The sequence below is a fragment of the Nanorana parkeri genome, unplaced genomic scaffold (genome assembly GCF_000935625.1).
Source record: "Nanorana parkeri isolate BGI_ZX_2015 unplaced genomic scaffold, ASM93562v1 scaffold214, whole genome shotgun sequence".
NCBI lineage: Eukaryota > Metazoa > Chordata > Amphibia > Anura > Dicroglossidae > Nanorana > Nanorana parkeri.
The window spans coordinates 656,192-664,665 of NW_017306482.1; the positions used below are offsets into that span (position 1 = coordinate 656,192).

An 8,474-nucleotide genomic window follows, 5' to 3' on the forward strand; every position below is an offset into this window, starting at 1 on the left:
TGGAGCACATTAAATAAAACTGGAGCCTATAATAACCAATCAGCTGCTCTCAACTTTGTTCAGTTAAGTTTTAAAATGAAAGAGAAGCTGATTGATTGCCATGGGTAACTCCTCCAGTTTTGATAAATTCCCCTCTTTGTTTTTTAAAAAGGATTGAGAAAGAGTAAGAACATTTGTTAGATGTCCTCGCTGGGAAGATTTCCCATTACTTCCGGTCTTGGTGGTCAAAAAGGAAGTAGTTCCCTAGGCAGTGCATCTGCAGCACCTGTGCATTCTCGGCTCTCGATCTTGTCCAGGGATTGCTTAGAAGAATAGACTCTGTTTCATGTTGCACCCATATATAGGGGGTAACATAAAACAGGGGTCACATTCCCCGGCCCCCCCACTTTTCCACTTACATGAATGGCAGGATTCTTCTTGCTGTGGGCCTCTAGTTAGTTTTGAAATAGGCGGCAGTGTGTGGCTTTGCCGGCCCAGCCGTGACACAATGGCAGGACTTACAGTTGTAAATGGAGCACAAGTGCAGTGATGTCAGTCCATTGATTACTTCTCCCTGTCCCATAACTGAGGGTAGTAGGTACCTCTGTGCAGACTTCGGCTGGAGAGACAGTCTGCAGGAGCCTGAGCATTGCACCCACGATCAACTGATCACAGTTGCAAGGAACAGAGGTAGCTACCCAAGGAAGGCACCTCCACATGGACCTGGGACTGAAGTACAGTCTGCATGAGCCTGCGCACTGGACCCACAATCCATTGATTGCAGTTGCAAGGAATAAGGCTACCTACTTAAAAGGTAGGTGCCTCTGTACAGACCTGGGGCTGGAGGTACAGTTTGCAGAAGCCTGTGCATTGCACCAACGATCCGCTGATCACATTTGCAAGGAAGTGAGGTACCTACCGAAGGCAATAACCTCCGTATACACCAGGGGCTGGATTAGTTGATCGCAGTTGCAACGCTTTACAACCTGCAATACAAAAAAAACCTAACAAATGCACATTTTTCTTTCATCAAAAGAGGAGTTGATCGCCTGCGCACTTATGATTTTTTTCCCCCAACAGGATTGACCATCCATTTAAATAACCACTAATTTGCTTCAGCAATATGACACAATGGAGGTAAACTACGCAAGCCCTAGTATTATCCTGCACCACACAAAACACAGCTCAATAGGTATCTGCGTCTCAAGACCCTTCTAGAATGTCTTATTTTACACGTTTCTATAAAGCCGACAATCTGCAGTCATTGACAGAGCCAACACGAGCGGTAGCCAATCTAATCCTCTGCACATACGCAGCCAGGATAGCTCAAACATGGTCTACTGGGGCAGCTCATTGATAATCGGCACTATACAATAATGCCAACTAACGCATTCAAACTTCCTGGTGGCAGTCCACGGAGGCATACATAAAATTTCAATGACAATGCCCAGAAAAACTAAAATAAGACAAAAAGCCAGGAGGTGGACAAGTGACAGGAGAAAGAGCTAATGTGGTTTAGTGAAGCAAAAAACACCCCCTTGGTGCCAAAAGGAAATAATTCCCCCACTTAAAGCTGAACTGTGGGATAAGCAAATATCATCTGAATACAAGAGAGTCATGTGTATTCTTTCTGCTATCTTGGTGAGCCTTCTTCATTTATTCCAGATCTGTGCAGTAATCCAGTTTGAAACTTGGAGCTTCCTCTAATAAAGACCAGTCACTGCTGCCCTCGCTCATTGTGTACGGTAATTGGTATTGTATCCGCCTCCTCCTATAGTTTTCTACAGGCAGCCTGTACTGGGTCGGGGTCTGCTGGGACCCTCCTACAGCTCTGATCTGGGCAGGATACGTATAGCATAGTGATCATGTCACTGCTAATTTTACAAGGCAATAAGCACGTTTGCAAAGGCATTTGATGCAAACAAAGTAGATTTATATCCTTTTGAAGCCATTACAGTTTCTCTGCCCGGAGTTTAGCTTGAAAGAAAACACGGGCAACGAAATCTCAGGAACAATAAGTCTAGCGTCAACTCAACCACAAAAGCTTACCGCTAAGGCAAGCTCACATATTTGCCTAAACAAGAGGGCCCAACAAACATCTAGGGCCAATTTACAGTCTATGCGTTCATGTTTTAGCATGCATTGCGCCTGCACGTTAACTGATGGGCCCTTAAAATGTTTTCTAAACCCAACAGCAAAAATGTAATATATTGAAGCTTATCAATCCTTAGATGTGGTGGTTGCATTAGTTTTCTTTTTTTCAGGCTCCCCCCCCTTTTTCATTGGGTGATCCAGCCCGTAACACACTTCCAGTCCTAGGAAGACAACGCTAAGTCTCTAGACTATCTATACAGGAGCACCATTGTCACCCAAGAATGGGATTTGTGTTAGAACTACAAAACTGCACTGGGCATGGCTGATAGAGCCGCTGGAGATTTCAGTGCAGCACAACACACGTTAAACAAACATGCAAGAAACAACAGATCCCCTTTGGTGGGGTTAGTAGACGGCTTGACTCATTCTTCATTAACGAAAAACTGTCCCGACAGACACTCAAAAGAAATTCCGGAAGGTCTGGGACCCCTGGTTGGCATATGCACATCCGAACATACCCCTCACGAGCCTAACGTCCCTTTGAATGGACACCCTAAAGCACCTTAGGATGCTAAATTCGTTTTGATTGATCTCCACGTTGTCCGTTACAACATAGCAACCGACTTACAAAATGTAACCGTCAAGATGACTGTATCGCATGCCCTATATTGTATATGTTTTATTTTTTATGACAAAAAATAATAAAAACTATTGAAAGAAAAAAACAAACATGCAAAATTGTGGAGCCAGCCTTAGGCTACATTTATACATCTGTATTCATCCATACAGCGACATTCATATATACAGTCCTGCGTCTCTAAAACGTTTTGCAGCAAAATCCACCTAAAAACAAAAAACCCCACAACCAACACGTAACAGGTAATGTAGCCCAAAAACAAAAGCTTAATCTCAGAGACTTCGTAGATTTAGATTTGATGCTGATCACTGTATATAGGACAATAGAACTGACAAGTTCAGCATAACTGTTCTCATTAAAATGCATTTTCTTTTTACGCGTTAAAAACACATACATATTTTTACTGTTGCTTTTAGTAGAAATAGTAAAACAGTTATAAAAGACATCGCAATATGCCTTTAAAGTTCTACTGCTGTAATTGTTTCCGTACTAGTAATCCGCTTCAATAAAATATTCATAGACACCAAGCTAGGTTAAATAGAAATGTTTCTTTATGCATCGAACAAACAACAGAACCGTGTAGCAAAAAAAAACCAAAACACCTCAACACATACTGCAACGTCTGAGCCCCGACTAGAGATTTACTGTCCTCAAGAATCACATACTAATGGGTAATTATCAGTTTTATACACAAAGAAAAAAAACACACCAAAGTATAGAGAGCATTTCCAAATCATAGTAAATATAAATTTGCTGCTAAGATGCAATATAGCCAATTCCAAGAGCTATGGTGATGATGGCATTGGGCAACGAAAGACAAACACAAAGCAAGGAGGTTGGTTAATCTTTGATCCTTCAATGAACCGGATACGGTGAACATGACAGTGTCCAGTGCTTGTCAATGGCTTTGACCAATAACAAGGGCAGCACATTTGTTTAGTGGTCCCTGGTTTGAATCCCAGTCAGGACACCATCTGCATGGAGTTTTAAAGGTCTCCTTTTGCCTGTATGGGTTTCGTCCCACACCCTAAAGACATGCTAGTTTCATAATTGTCTCCCATCTAAATCAACACTAGTATGTGTATGCATGCATGCGAGATAGGAACCTTAGATTGTGAGCTCCTTGAGTGCAGGGACTGATGTGAATGATGACACCTTCCAGCACGATGTCACTAGGTAATTGTCACACGCCCACAGTTATGTGAACCATTAAGTATTTATATGCCAAAAAAATGGATTGGGAAACCCAGAATTGCCTTTTTCGCAAATAAATTGGAAAACAATTCAATAGAAAACAAGACCTTAGATTAGCTCATTGAGGGCAGAGACTGATGTGAATGAACAGTATGTAAAGCACTGCGCAAGTTCTTGGCGCTCTATAAATACCTATAACAAATAAATAAGATAAACAAGAGATAGGATGAAGGTTTTAGTGCGGAACAGTTTTAGTATGTAAATAGAACCTTATCATGGATATCTGTATATCAGACCAAAAAGAGGGACAGCTGCAGAGGAAAGAGGGGCAGTTGGGAGGTATGCACATGAGCACCAAAAAGGAGCAATCTGCAGAATTTTCTTATCCAAAGCGAGAGATATGCTTCTTTCCAATAAACAACATGATATAATGACAGATGTGTCAAGTAGTAGTGCCTGGTGAAGCATTTACAATGTAGCAGTGTAAGCCTTTTTATTCCCAAAAAACCCCAACGTCTATTCTCATTTGCTCATTTGTGCCCCAGCCCTCATCTTCTTCTATGGCTCTGCCAACTGAGCCTCTGGCACTTGGCAAAGCAAGGGTAGAACTTTTAACCAAGCGTGTTGGAACACCCTGTACTAGTTAGTGAACACACAGCTGTAGGCTTCATCCATGCTGCTGATAAACATATATTTCTAGTTCTGGTATTGATCAATACCAAAATGAGACTTCCCACACCCTTGCTGCAAGTAGATGTGTGGCCCCAGTCACTGATACATTGGTTAAAAGACCAAAGCTGTGCAATCACAACCCCACCAAAAAACGAAGACCTACTGCATAACATCCAATGCATTTAGAGCATGTTGCCTAGTCCTGACTAGTTCTATTTGAAAAAAAAGTCAATTTCTCCAGCCATCTATTCTAATGATATTAGAGCATACAGATCTCAATGTAGATGTGCAGTGTTAGAGCAGCCCTTCTAAACCTTTTTACCCTTGAGGAACCCATAAAAACATTTTATGAACTTGGGGGAATGCCTGAAATAAATTTTCTCATCTGCAACTAGTGGTATATTAGTTCCGTTTTGAATTGTATTTGTTATATCTACTACATATAACAAATACAATTCAAAACAGAATCACTTACTAAATATCTGAATGCCATTGCCAAACACCAAATTTGCATTGGTGCTCAATACAAACATTTTAAAGCATTTCCCCAAAAAAATTATAAACATTTAAAATGTTAAAAATGTATTTAAAAAAAAAAACCAAAATGAATTCATGATTTTTTTTTGCATGGGGTCTGCAAAGCATTTAAATCGTGATCCATGGATTTCAGGTACAATGATCAGGCTCCTGCAGATTCTCCCTCCCAGCTATAGGATGGAAGGAAGTATCAATGGACCACAAGTGCCCTCTGAGCAAAGACCCAGAGCGGTTGACCAGTGGTCACAAATGGCCACCTCTCAGTCTTAAGAGCCATGGTAGAGCCAGACACAAGGACGCTAAAGCATCAGGGCGAGTATAAATGTTTAATATTCTATTCACTCTGAACTTCTCCCTTTAACCTCTTGCCGTCCGCCCGTAGTAAAAAAACGGACGGACGGCACTGCAGCATCTGCGGGTTGCCGTCTCCAGACGGCAATTTTTTTCTGCGCGCGCGCGCCCCCTAGCGGGCACGCACGGGCAGAAAAGACCCGTCCAATGCGAACACCTGGTACCGGGTGTTTCACATATAGGCGATCAGCGGGTCCATAGCCCGCAGATCGCCTATATGTGCTCGTTCGCGGCCCCATCTTGGATCCCGGGAACAATAAATGAGGATGGGAGCGCAATCCAGAGGCAGATTACCTGCAGGCTGCCTTAATGGAGCACCTATACAGATCTCTGCCATTGCCTTTGTTCCAAGCATCCCTTGACAAAGACCCCTCAACTGCCACAGGAGGCTGCTCACATGTGCAGGGACTTGGGCAGCGGTTGGTTGTCAGTGTGAAGCTTGACATGAGAGCACCAGACATCCGGTACTATAAGCCTATGCTTTACTTTAGTGTTCATGTACAAGTCAGAAAAGGCTGGCACCAACCAGCCATGTTTTCACACTGGGCATTACTCATAAGAACCCATCAGCTTTCAGCAGTTGAGTGTAGTCTGGACAATGAGCAATGCTGTACAATTCACTATTGTAAGCAAAACACTCTTCCCTTTTGCCACTTTTCTCCTTAGCTACCTGCAGTAACGACAGTATCTACACATCTGTGTGCGGCACAGTGGCCCAGTGATTAACACTTAAGCTTAGCAGCACTGAGGGCCCCCCAGTTCACAGCCTAGCAGCACTGAGGGCCCCCCAATTCACAGCCTAGCAGCACTGAGGGCCCCCCAATTCCCAGCCTAGCAGCACTGAGGGCCCCCCAATTCACAGCCTAGCAGCACTGAGGGCCCCCAATTCACAGCCTAGCAGCACTGAGGGCCCCCAATTCACAGCCTAGCAGCACTAATGGCCCAGGTTCTAATCCTGAATCAGCAAAGACACCATTTGCTTGGAGTTTGCACATTCTTCCTGTCCTTGCATAGGTTTCCTCCCACACTCCACAGATATCGTGGTAGGATAATTGGCCCTAGTATGCGTACGTATGAGATAGGTACCTTAGATTGTAAGCTTCTTGTGGTCAAGGACCAATGTATACGAACAGCATGAAAAGTGCTGTGTAAATATACAGCAGTGCAATAAATAACATAAAATACGTATAATAAAAAAAAAAACAACATCATGTCAATAGCCCTTTAGTCAGCTGTAAATGTGCTTGTGACATTGGTTGCCTTATAATAGCTTGAAAAATCTGAAATGTGACTTTTGGTCTCTATCATTAGCTTCTAAAAAAATATTTAAAGGGAGAGAAAAGAAAAGCCGCACAGGATCTTTTATCATCATGTCTGCCCAGCCAACATAAAACAGACATCGAAGTCAGCAGAAATATCACAGCAACACAAGGCAAGAAGAAGTTCATACTGCTTGATTATTAGCAGTCAGCTTTGACAAAAACCGGGACAAGAGGCCGCTTTTGTGCTCTTGTAAATGCAGCTCGTCCCAAATGTTCAACAAGCAGAATCTGGGGTAATTGCTGAAAGCACTGAAGGATTGTTAGAAAGAACGAGAGAAACAAAAACAAAAGTCAATAAAGCGAGAGAAAAAAAAAAAACACAGGAAAAAATATAACAGCCAGAACAAAGGATAAGAGGGAATTCTCTCTTGATCCTCTGAGAGCTACGAAGGCCACAAATAAACTGCATTTTGTAGCTCTGAATTAAAATTTGACACAAGCTACAACCAAACAGGAAGAAGGCGTTCCTCCGAAGGCCAACAATCACTCGCCACTTCGGTTATCAACTGCTAATGGAGTTCATTTGTAACAGACTCTCCCATAATTAATACAGAATTTCAATCAGGGATCGAGTGAATGTAGAGCTGGATTAGAGAGGCAAGCCTTGCCAAGTGGCTGGAAAGTAGACAGCAGACTTGAAAGGAAGTGTCCATGAAGAAACCTATTAGGGTAATTAAAAGTCATAAACCACTCAAAGTAAACAGCACTTTGCACCCCCAACCCAATCTTAACCCATCCAGACAATACCTGCCATTAGGTCACTAGGAGATAACCTGGGCGGGTGTGGTGCCCTGTTATTCCTGCAGTTTGGAAATAAATGGAGGTTAAGTGACCCAGCACAGAATCGTTCTACAATCGTGTGACGTTGTTCTCAGTCATTATACGTACCACTACGTGTAGAGCGCAGGATCCTATTACCATGTCTAATTGATGGCGAGCCATGCGGTATATTACAAGAAATTAGGTCCAGGATGAGACAGGATGTTCCCTGTAATCTTATTAGATTAATTGATGGTAAAAAAAAAAAAGTCCCATCAAAAAGCCAATCAACCTAAAGCACAACTTGACAAAAAGAACCATTCGTAAAATGAGTGATTTATACATTAAATATAAAAAGAAGAAGGTCTCATTATACAACCAATCAATCCCTAAAGTACACAGACACAGCATTGCATGGTCTCTACCGCTCCAAAAAAAAAAAAAATTTAAGCATTCTTACTAGGCACAGAGGAAACGTCAAGACCCTACGCAAGCAGAAATGGAGCAAAGTTGCCCAGTTGCTTCACCAGAACCGAAAATGGATGTAAACCCGATCAGTGTAATTCCAGATAAGCTTTAACATGTTAGCTCAGAAGTCAAATTTTTACGTTTTTTTTTTAAATACCATCATTACCTAATCCCAGGTGATCCTGCCTTGAAGGTCTTTGTTCAGGAACTTCTTGTTATCGGGTGACTGCGCTCTGTCCCTGTCCATCAGCTGTGCTTCTGCGTAGACACACTCTAAACATGGGCTTGCAATGGAGACTACAACTGGCCGTTTCTGCACACGGTAAAACATGCATGGTCCAGCGCTGTCACCATCAGCAAATCGGACCAGAGGAATGACAAGGAACCCATCCTGGAGACCATGAATATAGACAGGAAGTGGGCAAAAAAAAAAGTCTTAAGAATAGCAGCACTGAGATTCA

At 42.6% G+C, this 8,474-nt stretch overlaps 1 protein-coding gene across 1 annotated transcript in view; it reads right to left on the reverse strand.

Annotated features, from left to right (window-relative positions):
* The window catches only part of SEMA4C (semaphorin 4C), a 27,796-nt gene extending 19,606 nt beyond the window's left edge, over positions 1–8,190 (reverse strand). Inside the window, exon 1 of the mRNA XM_018555822.1 lies at positions 8,180–8,190. The gene's annotated coding sequence lies outside the window, so the exon portion shown is untranslated. The remainder of the gene's footprint in view (positions 1–8,179) is intronic.
* Between the last annotated feature and the right edge of the window lie 284 nt (positions 8,191–8,474).